The following is a 13,710-nucleotide window of genomic DNA, read 5'->3' on the forward strand; positions in this document are numbered from 1 at the left end:
CAGAGTGCATTGCCTGTGTGCACTTGAAATTAGGTATGAGTAAATAACATAGTTGAAATTTCATTAAATAAATAAATTCTGTGTGCAAATATTGCGTACTCTGTGCAAGTGTACGCTAATTAAAATTCATATTTCAATATTAAATATTTGATGGGCGAATCGAAGCATTTCCGGTGGGGGAGTATACGTAACTTCGGCTTTCTCGCATAAAATTAATATTTGCCTGCAATGATTAAATGAAAAACTACTATAATTTTGAAGCGTCGCATGCATGAAGCGCTTAAGTTAACATAATTCGTTTGAAATGTTATTAGCGTGAATATTCGGGTATTTCTGGTGTGTGGATGTTATATAAATACATATACGCATGTACATACATATATGTATATATTTTTACTTATTTCAAATACGATTGAGAGAGAATGCGCACCCCGAAATGTAGGGAAGAAGTTCTAGGCTTTAAATTCAAGCAAATTATTTTGATTATTTTACCGAGTTAAGGCTTTAGAAATTTTATACTGCAAACGTTCCGTGGACTCGGTTCCTCCTATTAGCAATATAAGGGGTACTTTTAGACGTGGGATTTAAAATAATTCTATAATATATTAATATACAATACCTTTTTCGAAGCTGATACTTGATTTGCTCAGTTAGCTTTGTTATTTCAAAATGAATATCAATCGCGTCGCCCAAAATGAGATGGCCACCGATCTCGATTTTTCCAAGAAATTTTTTTTCAGTCTTGAAGCTCACTGTTGAATGGTTTTGTTAATAAACTAAATTATGGCATTTGGAATGATGATACCCCACAAGTAATTGTTGAGATACCATTACATCCTTATGACACTGTTTGGTGTGCTCTATGGGCATCTCCATAAATATTTCTTAAAAAGTGAAGCCGGCCATAAAATTACAGTCAATGGAAACGCTATAGAGCTATGATTTATGACTTTTTCGTGTCTGAATTGAAGGATGTTGATGTGGACGACCTTTGGTTTCAAAAAAACAGCGCTACATGCTATACAGCCAATGAAACAATCACTTTATTGAAGGACACTTTTCATGAGCGTATTATCTCGCGTCGTGGGACTATGGCGTGGCCTACAAAATCGTGTGATTTAATACCGATGGACGCGCGTTGTTGCTGACATACGGCTTCATTTGCAATAAAAAGGGGTCGTAAATTGGGCCTCTCGCCTAAAACTTATTTGAGCCAACCTTGGGGTAACTTGGCCGAAATAATTTTTAAACTATATTGGCAAATCCCTAGCTTTATAAGAAAGCTAAATTCCTGTCCATAATATTAAATGACTTGCGTTTTGTTTCTTCTTGAAAATCACATGACTAAAATAACACCCATTAAAGTTGATACCCAATGTTCTGTGTAGCTTACTTGAGACAAAGTTTTCCACACAAATAATGATAAGAAATAGTATAATCAGGCTACGGACACTGAATTTAAGCAAGTAAACATTGGTTGAAAAGTTTCTGCGCTCAAAATAAAAAAAATACTATTTTTGGTACGAAATATATTTTTTATTCAATATATTATTCTTTACTTCAATACACTTATTCCAATGTTCCTCCAACAATTTTATGCCATCACTATGATGACTTTCCGAAAGCTCTGCAAAATATCCGTTTTCGGCTGTAATGGCTTCTTCATTCGACGAAAAACGTTTTTCATGAAGAAATTGTTCTTTTTGAAGAGTAATTCGTTGAATTATGTCATTGTTAAAACAACTTTGCCAGCAGGTGCATTATCTTGAGGAAAACTAACTTTTTTGTGCTGCAAATCATTTCTTTTCCCACGAATGTTTTCATTCAGCGGTTCTAAAAGGCTGCAATAATATCCAGAGTTGATTGTTTTATCTTTATGCGGATAGTCAATCAACAAAATTCGTTTTGCATCCCAAAAAAATTGATGCCATAATCTTCTTTGCTGATCGTTGTGACTTCGCCTGCTTGGGAGCTGAACAACCAGCTTCCGTTCACTGTAAACGTTCTTGTTTCAATATATATGGTGGTAGATCCAAGTCTCATCCATAGTTACAAAACGATGCAAAAACCGGTTTTATTCTGCTTAAAACATTTCAAATTATGCTGAGAAATTTGCTTTCGATCCAGTTCTTGTTAAATTATTAACGTGTGTGGAACTTTCCAAACAGCTTTTTCATATGTAACTCTCTATGCAAAATATGAAGTACTCGTTCGTCTGAGTTGCCGATGATATTAGCAATTTTACGCTTAGTCAAACAAATTTCCTTTCCTTTTTAACCTTTCAAAACAAATAGTCTAATCACTGAACGATATTCAATTCTTTCCATATTAAACAAACACTCTGACATATCAATTCCAAAAGGCAACTTGAGAAATAAAAATTTGAAGCTAGTAGTGCTATTTCTTAGTGAGAGCAGACACTTCCAAACCAATCTGTACTATATTTAACGAACTTAGTTATCTAAGTATGTAATTGAATGTTTTTCTTCTCATTTAAAATTAAATTTGGGCTATATAAGTTGTCGTCATAGTTATTGAACTAAAATGCCGATTGTTTCTTTATTTTTATATACAATTTTTGTTTTAAAGACATTTGGTTTTTGAATACAAGTATTTATAAGAAATGGAATATGTTATTTAAAATATCCATATCTTTATTAAGGTAAACTTGTTTTGGAAATATTCTAAATTTCAGATCAAACAGTTTTCAGCCACGTGGACAAAGTAGTTTTGGAAATTTTTTTTTCATATTTTCATAATTATTTGGCCAAGATGGACATTAATATATATACACTTTTTTACCGTATAAATAATATTTTGTCGTAATTATTTTTAAATGTTAGCGGAGATTAAGCTCTCAAGAAACCAGTGGAAGAAAACTTGCTGTTGTGTGATACCCATTTACTGAATTCTAAAGAAGTGAACGGTTTTCAATTAGAATTGATTAGGAAATATTCTGAAATTGTATCATTTGTATATTTTGTATTTTTCTATAGAAAGTTAACAATTTTTTCACATAAAAATATTTTATGTTTTACCGAGAGTATATGAAAATCTTATTTATAAGTTTTACCAATATATTGAAATTAAGAACTTATCATTTAGCTTGGTTCTTGGTATATTTTCGTTAAAAGATTTGATAATAAATTAAGCTTCTTAGATATTAAAAATTTAAGCTGCCAGCATGAAGATACATACACATATATTTATGTTGTTAAATTAAACAGCCCGGCATATTTAATCCTCCTAATATGCCTTCACAACTTCCTGCGACGAAGCGCATTTACGTACATCAATAATATTGAACCTGTCTTATGTAAATGTATTTATGTATTAAAGTATTTACATAACGAACGATTGGAGAGGATACTCGCGTTGGCAAAGCAGGCCCTGTGGCACTCACGACAGTATTCGCGCTAATCCACCATCGGTGGAAATTCACCTTAATAACAATTTGTTCCGGTTATGAGGTTGATAAAATATTTCTGAAATTTTGCACACACACACACAACCCTCCGCGCGCACGTGTGTACTTCCGTTTCGATAAAACTTTGTACTTTGTCTTCCCTCGCGTGGATACAGTGGGGTATATTATCCATATTACTTATATATTGCGCATTTATCTTTGTATGTATGTTGGTGAGTATATATTTAATTTTTAAACCCAGCGCAATAAATTAGAATGGTATTATATAATATTACATATCTAAGGCATTATATCATGCAAAACATCTTAGAATACACTTGGAAATGAAAACGTGGTTTTTTCGAAGCACTTTTGTGGTGCCTGCACACGCGGTGTGGGTTCGAAACTCTCCATCTGCAGCTAATCTTATTAGTAGCTGTTGATTAGAACTTTTTGTATATTGAAGCATTTGTGCATTTATCTGCTACACAATTTATTTCCGTTTAAAAATTAGTACAGTGGGTACAAAAAGTACGACTACACCCACTTAAGATCCTCCCTTATTTTCACCCTCACCTCTAAAACCAAAATAATGCTAAATATATTTTAATTTAAGTTTGGAGAAATATTTTCGCAATCGCGGAATGGCAAAGAGTGGTGTGTCACAAAGCTGGAATGTCGATTATTCGCACGCGCACACATGAGCGCGAGTCATTTCCGGGCAGCTTACGGCGTGTACTCTCAATATTATATAAATTGTGCGTGTTCCAAACTCTGCTCATCCTGCTGTCGAAATACCAATATGCTATGACTCTGAGGTAATATTTACATATATAAATATATACAATCTTCCTTTGGCGCACATAGCTACGCTTTATACAGTTGCTCGGCACAAAGACTCAATAATTTGCATGTGACCGCACAGAGCACATATGGTATACCTATATGTATAAAAGCATAGCTAAGTCACCTCATAGCTTTTGAAATTGATTGTGTGTATTATATTTATGAGCATAATTTTCTTTAATATTGCTTTTATTGATATGGAAAAATACTCACTTTTCAGGTTGACTTGCTAAAAGAGTACGTGACATATTTCAATTTGATTGAAATGAATTCGTCAGTAAAATTTTTATCTTCAAATGCTAAGCAAAAATATTTGTGTTGAGTGAATTGGAAATATTTCTTTTATTTTTGTAAATTAATGTGCTTTTCGCTTTCTTAGATTTTGCTTATTAGGCTTGAGGATTGCTACTTTGAGGTATATATGGTATAAGATAAAATTCTCTTAAGTTAATACTTCAGGATTTGCTGATCAACATATGAAAGATTGTGTCTGTGCATGCTTTTTTCTGAAAATGATCAAATAACACAGAAAGGAATAGCTAAGCTAACTGTGAGACCTATTAAAATACAATACTGTGTATAAATATATAAGGTTGGAAGGTATCTCCCTTCCGCTTTTTTGCTCTTCATTCAATGCTTTATAAAAAGTGTTACAGTGATCGGATTTATTTAAAATATGCGTCGTTTTGTTCGATGATCTGTTTCCATCCAGACGGCAACTTCATAATACCTTTTTTCGTAGAAGTCCCCTCCTTATTTGCGAAGAGTTCGGACAGCCACTTTTCACAAGCCTCTTTTGAGTTCAACTTCACACCACCAAGGGCATTCGCCATGGACAGGAACAGGTGGTTATCACTTGGCGCTACGTCCGGACTATATGGTGGATGCAATAAAACCTCCCATCTGAGCTCCCGTAGCTTCTGACGAGTCATCAACGAAGTGTGTGGTCTGGCGTTGTCCTGGTGGAACACTACACACTTCCTGTTGGCCAACTCTGGACGCTTCTGGTCGATCGCCTGCTTCAAGCGGTCCAGTTGTTCGCAGTAGATGGTAGAATTAAGCGTCTGGCCATATGGGAGCAGCTCATAGTGGATGATTCCCTTCCAATCCCACCAAACACACAGCAAAACCTTCCTGGCCGTCAATCCCGGCTTGGCCACTGTTTGGGACGATTCACCGGCCTTCGACCACGACCGTTTTCGCTTGATATTGTCGTATGTGATCCATTTTTCGTCGCCAGTAACCATCCGCTTCAAGAATGGGACGAATTCGTTCCGTTTCAGCAGCATATCGCAGGCGTTGATTCGGTCCAGAAGGTTTTTTTGCGTCAAATTATGCGGCACCCAAACATCAAACTTTTTTTTGTATCCAGCCTTCTGCAGATGGTTCAAAATGGTTTGGTGACTAACTCCCATCTCCTGGGCGATGTCACAAGATGCCATATGCCGGTCTAACTCGATGTATTCCATGAGTTGATCGGTATTTGTCGTCACAGGTCTTCCGCCGGCTGGCTTATCCATGGTGTCGTTTTCACCGGCTCTGAATCGTCGAAACCATTCCTCCGCGGTTCGAAGTGATAGAGTACCATCCCCCAAGACACCATTAATCTCACGGAACGTTTCTCTAGGTAATATTTTACATCATATGGGAAAAAATTCGATATAAAATATGACTAGCAAAGTTCCAATGAAATCTAAGAACTGAGACAAACTGCCTAACCTATGCCCAGCCACGATGGGAATTTTGATATTAATACGAAGTACACTTGATATACTTTGCGCATAATAGGCAGAGTTAGCTAAGAGTCATTAGTGTATATGTTTTTAGGAAAGTCTCAGCTAGAGACTGTTAAAAATACGTCCTAATGCTAGTTTTTCATGCCTTTAAGCGCATTAAGAATTCTATTTACAGTTTGCAAATATATACAGCTATTATTATAGTTTAATTCTCTTCATCTGCCATATCATAAACCCTCTGAATTGGGGTAAAAGTGAAGCCGTCATTGGGGTTGCCGCTATGTTTGAGTGTCAGGAACAAGACAGAAACGCGACAGCTACATGGCAGCAGTGATGGCCATTAAATTTCTCCAATAGTCAGAGATGCGCCTTAACATTCCAAAAATCACTGAACGGTGCGATCCTTACGTTTCATAGCCCCACAATAGGAGCAACCACTCCCCCCTACTGACATTGACAAATGAAACGTTAATGGAATGGCTGTGAGGCCTATGAGGCGAATTAATGGCTACCACACTGGCACTCGCCCCAAAAATAATTTTTTTTTTAGCAGACATTCGACACTGTCACTTAATAATTCCGCAATAAACGGAAGTGACGTATAAAAAAGGCAATGAGCGATATTTTGTTAAAGCTGAATTGAAATAATACTGAAAGTATTTTCGTTGGCTTTTAAAGCATTTTTAGCAGAAAAATTTTAATTATTATGAATAAAATGTATACTAAAATTACATAAATTAACTACTTTCCTGCAATTTTGAACCAAAATATAACTAGCTATCTTTCTTCACTTACTTGATTACTTTATTTAGTAATTGATTACACTGTCACTGCAAATCCACAACAATCTTCTGAAAATAAAGGAAAATATTTATTAGTATTAATATATATATTTCACACTTAACTAGCTTAATAATAATTTTAATGGCACTCAATTATTAAAATTTCAGAATCCACAAATTCATCCTTTCATTAAATGGTTTCCATTTAATAGATTTGCTAATCCTTAAAAGCTGATGTTTAATTCATCTCTCAAGTTCTCCTGCGCTTTGTGGCATACATAGTTTATTAGAACATGCAATATGTCGGCGATTACTTATGAAAATGCTGCATTACGAACACATACACAAACGTATCAAACAAGAGTAGTGCCGTGGAATGCATTAAGTCAGCCAGGCGGAAATCCAGTCTCCGGTGCTGTGCGTGTGCAACAAAGCCAATCGGAGTTTTCACCGAACTGCGGCAACAAAGCAATTATATATGGTATGTGCTTATAACATATTATTATATAATATATATATATATATTATATGTATATATATATGGTATATGGAATATATGGTATGGTATACGATACCATTTATATGTGTGCATATGTATGTGTTAGTGAAAACGCAAACCTCTGATTCGTGTGATGAAAATTGTTCAGAAATATGTCGAGAATTTTCTCTTCCACTTAACAGGGAGTATACACACATATGTTTGCTTCTCCACTACATGTCAGGCTTCACTATTTACATATTATCTTCAGCTCTGCACTGAAACTTCTTTCAACGAGAATCAAAAGTATGAGTTTCCTACAAAAGCATATTTCTGTACGTATGTACTCTATGAAAGGAGTCTGCAAAATGCAGACATTCAGTGGTAACGTATACGCAATGGAGTACTTGCTGATTCTTAAATATAAACACAGAAATTTCTTGTAGTTATTTTGACAGGTTTTATCTGAAAAAGCAAATAACTGATATGTTATTCGATTAGATTTTAATTAAATTTTTAAATAAGAATTAAATTTATGCAAAGGATGTGACATTTATTATTAATAAGTTAAGCTTTCAAAAATGCCATATTTTAGTAAATATTTTTCAATGATTTAAAAATAAGTTTAAAAAGATAGTGATATGTAGGATATGGTTTAAATAATTTTGTATTAAGCCTTGTTAATACCTAAAATTCAAGTTCCAAGTCATTTAAGATTACTTTTAATATAATACTCCAAAACTCCTTTTAATGTAAGCTCTAAACATTTCCTTCTCAAATGTAGTTATGTACAACCAACCATCATTAATACTTCCTTAGTGTTAATTTTTTCGAAGAAATTTCAGATGAAAAACTAGAAATAAAACAAAAATTCAAGAGTTCTGGAAGCACAGCATTCTTGTTTTATGTTAATAGCCAACTGTAGCTTTTAAAAAATTCTAGCTCTACCAGATGAGTATGCAAGGTATAATACAGATAAACAAAACTTTTACTTTTTTTGTTCTATTAAGTTTCTAAGCTGCTTCTTACTAATTTAAATTACTGATTTCAAATCTACCATCAGTTTCTTACGTGCAGCTCTAGTTTTAGTGATACACGTACTTCTTGTAATAACGTTACTCGGATTGCATGAATTAAGTTTTAGGGCAAAATATTACTAAATTTCATAAATAAGCCATTATATCTACATTATAGAGAACTTGCATAAATGCCGTTTAAAAGAGTCTGATTCTATAAAAAGGACCTATTTGGACTACTTTGAGAAAAAAAAAACATAAACTATAATGATAGCATCGATCTTAAAATGATATTGTTCCGTTTGGGTCAACAAGAAGGATATACCAAAAACCCCTGTTTTATGTGCTTATGGGATAGCCGAGTCAAGAGAGAACAGTGGAGTAAAAAAGTTTGGTCTTTGAGGGTGAATTTAGTACTGGGTAGTAGAAATGTGATAACTGCCCCTCTAGTAGCCACAGACCGCATTTTATTACCCCCTCTTCATATAAAATTAGGTAGGATGGGGAATGTTTTAAATATATCAGTAAAATATTTCCGAAATTAAGAAACAGAAAAAAGTAAAGCTGATACTTTTGGCAGTCCTCAAATCAGAGAACTAATATAGGACCAACATTTTACTGATTGTGTGACACATAAGGAGAAATCTGCATGGATTACATTTATTTGAGTTGTGCAAAATTTCTTAGGAAACAAAAAGTCTCCAGACTACATTCAATACATTGAATAGCCCACGTTGCATTTCCAGAGGATAGGATGTAACATGAGCATCAAGATGTACTTTTTCTTCAGCTTTTTAGACCGCCTTCCAGAAAATTTTATTTGGAAAACTAGAGCTGCTAGACAAAACTGACTATAGATTTGGAATCAGTCTAGCAAAACTACTGTTTCCCGGTGTAATCTGTGTTCTTTTTCATTAAACAATTTATCGCACAAATCTCCTCTGATTATATTAAAATTAAATAGATTTGTTTGTGCATATCCGCTGGTATAGAATAACAAAAGTTTGCAATAATTGAAACGAATAGGGGACATGAATTATGGTAGACCATGGTCGATAACAGAAAGAGTTAAAGACTTAGTTAGATTAATTCAAGTAGTTTGATTACAATTACTATTTTTAGAAGCAAAATATTTTGTAATATTCAACCTTTGGAGTTCTCCTTTAAGAAATTTACAATTTTCCTTAAAACTAAGAGTTTTATCAAACATTATTCCTAGAATTTTTAAATTAGAAACATTTTATAAATTTTGATTCATATAAAATAAAATAAAATTTGTACAATTTCTCTTTTTATATATATGTAAAGTTTTACATTTTTCATAAGATATATTTGCTCCGGTGCTATGAGCCCATTCTGAGATTTCGTTAAGGATGTTAGAAAAAGTATCTTTAACCTGGTTCAGGTTATTATTTTTTGAAAATATTAAAACATCATCTGCATAAATAGCATGTTCTACTCTATAATTAGCTACAATGTTGCTCACTTCGTCGAAAGCTATAATGAAAAACACTACCGATATAGTGGAACCTTGAGCAATACCATTTGGTAAAGGGACTTTATCAGAATATTTATTATTAATTTTAACTCTAAATGTTCGATTTGACAGTAAACTTCTTACAAAATTAAATATATTTTTTCCGACATTCCATTTTATTAGCCGGCGAAGAACAACGTGTATACCTATTCGAAAAAAGCACTTTCGAAGTCTAGTGTAGTAACAAGGTTTCGACTTGAGATGGCAGTTGAATGAATGTGTTCGAAATGTAAAAGCACGTCCGATGTACAGTGAACAGGTTTGTAAGCTACTTGGTTAGGGTTTATATGGTTTCTTCCACATTAATGGTTTGGCGATAATCTTCTCTAATACTCTAATCAAACGTGAAAGTAAGGAGATCGGTTTATCGGGCTTTAAAATTGGAACGATGTCAGCATTTTACCAGGATTTTGGAAATATGCCCTGCTCAAAAATATTATTATATAGGTTTGGTAATCTATTGGCAATGCCATGTGAACAATGTTTTATAATTTGATAGGAAATTCTATCAAAATCAGGTGTTTTTCCTGTTGAGCTATACAAGGCTTCTTTAAACTCTATGGAGGTGATGAGCTTTTCAATCTCTGATGCAGCAGACGAGATATTATATGGGTTAAATACTTTTCTGTTTATTGTGTTCTTTTCAGAGATGAGTACTTGTTCAAAATTAGAATATTTGGAGTATTCTGACCAAGTGAAGGAAAAGTACTTTGGTATTTTATTTGCACTACCTATGCTGCCTTGATCAGTATTCATAGCTGACATGTGACTTTGCTTGGCTGTGCCTGTTAGTAACCTTATGTTATGCCAAATTTGTCTTGGAGACGAGGAAGGGTTAATGTGGTTGTGGTTCTTTAAAGAAAAAAGCACAAAAATTTTAAATTTAATAGGAAACTTTTATTATCATTCAAAAGAACATTCTTTAGCATTTATTTTTTGAAAATTATCTTCAAACGTTGGTCGTGGCTACGTCTCAGATTTCGACTGGTAACTGGCAAAAGCGTGATGTTTTGCTCCAAGGCCTGAGTCGAAGCGGGATTGTTCGCATAGACTTCAGACTTTACATATCCTCACACAAACATATCCTCACAAAATGTGAAATTATCTGCTCATCGATGCATTTTCTAATTAATTGATTGATTGCTTGATTGATGCGATGTGCGGGATTAAATAGTAGGTTATCATGGCGCGATAACGGTCGCCGTTGATGGTTACGTTCTCACCGGCATCATTTTTGAAGAAATATGCACAGATGATTCCACCGGCACACAAACGACACCAAACAAAAGGCTTGAAATTAAAGATATCGACGTAAAATGCGCCAAGTCATTCCATACGCCAGTTCGAGTTGCAACGGCACCGAATCGACTCTTCACGGTCCTCTGTACACTCTCAGCTACGGCCGCTATATTTTCTTCACTGCATGTTGGACGTGATCTTTTCGGTCGAATATTATTTAATAATGAATGCTGGCTTTCAAGTTGGGATGGTGTTGCGAATAGTACGCTCCGTAGGCTGATTATTTTGACGAAGCGCGCGAAACACATTACAGAACGTGAATATTCGTAACAAAGTTGAACAATTTGTAAACGTTGTTCAGACGTAAGTCTTTCCATCATGAAATACCAAAGAATATTGAACAAAAATACCATGACCGCTTGACACGACTCATGCGTGATCTGTGAAAAAAAGGCTATTCAAAAAAGTACCTCTACTTGGATCAACCGTTATAATCGTTACTAAGCATACTATGACCGTATATTAAATTGGCAAATTGAGAGAAATAACAGCAATCTGCTCCCTCATAACGGCTATATTGAAAATGGCTCAGCATTTGGTTAGTGAGTGTTGCTAACTAAAGTTGCTGAGCGAATTTTTTATGTGATTGCAAAAAAACAACAAATACATTGTTAACTGAAATTTCAGAAAGGCATGACAACACTGAATTTAAATTATAATCTTCATAAAATAAAAATAAAACAAATATAGTAATACTGTATATAATAGTAAAAGTATGAATTATACTCTGCCTCAACTTTTCATACATTTTTTAAAACAACACAATTAGTAGTATTAGTATGTCATCTCATAAAACCATTTGCTGCTCACAAAATCTTGAATGACAGTTGCTTATATTTACTGATTCACTGGGTTTCGTAATCAATTCTACGCCATTAGTCAGAATTGTTTGCGCAATTCCCAATAATGCAGTGGCTAAGCCAAAGAAATCTCCAAATTCGCTTAAAATTTTTAGCAAACGTAAATAGTAGCCTATTAAAATTAAATGAGCGCATAAATCAAATTTAACACTGGATGACGAAAATCACAAAATTAGTCGGCGGAGACTTTTACAGCGCCGCTGAGAGAGTGTGTGTGTTCCATGAAAGTGGAAATTACGGTTCTCATTGAGAAGTTTAGTGTTACTATGCTATATATGTATGTATATGCGGCTAAGTATATGTTAGGTATATAAATTTTTGACAACAGCTCTAAACAAGCACTTAACAGCTATAAAATAAGAAAACCGCACAAAAGGGACAGACAAATTATGTCGAAGGGACATAAAATGGCAATCTGCTGAGAGCAAAACAAATAAAATTGCTGTAAATGTGTATGTACCTACATTTATGTATGTGTGTGTCTATGTGAGGCAAACTAATTTTAAATTAATCTCATCTGCCGTCGAAGTGTGGTTAAATTTACGAAGAACAAAGTCCAGTTTGGCAAACAAACAAACTTGTCGATATTGGGTTAGTATAAAACTACATATGTTATACGCGCGAGAAAGAGAGAGAGAGACAGAATAAATCCCTGACTACAAGGCCAAAGCTTACCGTTATAGATAAAAGCAATCAAAATATTGCAAACTCCATCAAATATTGTGTTATTGCCAGACTGAAGAAGTACTAATATTGTGCTAGTCAAGGGCACGCAGCTGCTGAGTATATACGCACAGTTATTCACATAAATTCTAGACAAACAAAAATATACAAACAATCTACTGATGAGCCTAAGTTAATAGCTGTTGTACACACACACATACATATATACATCCGCGTAGATTTTCACATTTCGCTTGAAGCCATCAACGCCGATCCCCAACCGCATCAATTCACCGTTATCACCTTCTACTTGCGCCGCTACTTAAGCCATTCGAATTAAATTTACAGGTAACTAAGAAACGGCTTAGCTCAGGCGGTGGTGTTGTTTGTTGTGGCTGCGCCTGTGGCCAAATGTTTGGTCTCTGCGCTGAAAGTCTGTGTCTGCATAGGTAACGTGGATGTATGTGTGTCTGTATGTTTGAGGGCTTATGTGTGCCTTTGAACTGTTTAATATTTGGTGAGTAGCAATATAGATCAAATAGGTGCTTAGTTAGACTTAAGTAGAACATAGAGTCGTTGAAAGAAAATTAAGTCGCACAAAACCACTGATCACACTGCGAAATACCTAGGTAACATGTTTGGATTAAAAGACTACTTTTACAATAAAGTAATAATCCTGATTATAATCATAATTGTAACAAGAAAAAACGTTAACTTTAGTTGAACCAATGCAATAATAGCCTTTAGTGATAATACATTTTTTAAAGCAAAGGAGGTTATAAAAGATTTTGATCGATAGTTTGTATGGCAGCTATAAGCTATAGTGATAACATCTGATCAGTACGTTCGGGGACTATAGCGTTGCCTGGGGATTATTAGCTATATAAGTAGAACTTAGTTTTTTAACGTTAGGTTTGTATGTTTGTAGTTGCTATAGTAGTCCCTTCCAAATAATATCCTTGGAGTTTGTACCGTTGCTTTGGGCAATAATCTGAAGCTTTCCATACAGGACTTTGGTTGAGACAGGTCAGTTTTTATATGAGCCATATGCTATGTAAAGTTTTACGTGTGGATCGATCTGAGATAT

The 13,710-nt window shown here is 34.4% G+C and overlaps 1 protein-coding gene across 4 annotated transcripts in view; it reads right to left on the reverse strand.

The window, feature by feature from the left end:
- dpr12 (defective proboscis extension response 12) overlaps window positions 1–13,710 on the reverse strand; it is a 237,419-nt gene that overhangs the window by 141,415 nt on the left and 82,294 nt on the right. For all 4 annotated transcript variants that reach the window (XM_036362709.2, XM_014244248.3, XM_036362706.2 and 1 more), the window contains one exon: window positions 6,784–6,839. The gene's annotated coding sequence lies outside the window, so the exon portion shown is untranslated. The remainder of the gene's footprint in view (window positions 1–6,783; window positions 6,840–13,710) is intronic.

This window comes from Bactrocera oleae, chromosome 4, assembly GCF_042242935.1.
Source record: "Bactrocera oleae isolate idBacOlea1 chromosome 4, idBacOlea1, whole genome shotgun sequence".
NCBI classification, from domain to species: Eukaryota; Metazoa; Arthropoda; class Insecta; order Diptera; family Tephritidae; genus Bactrocera; species Bactrocera oleae.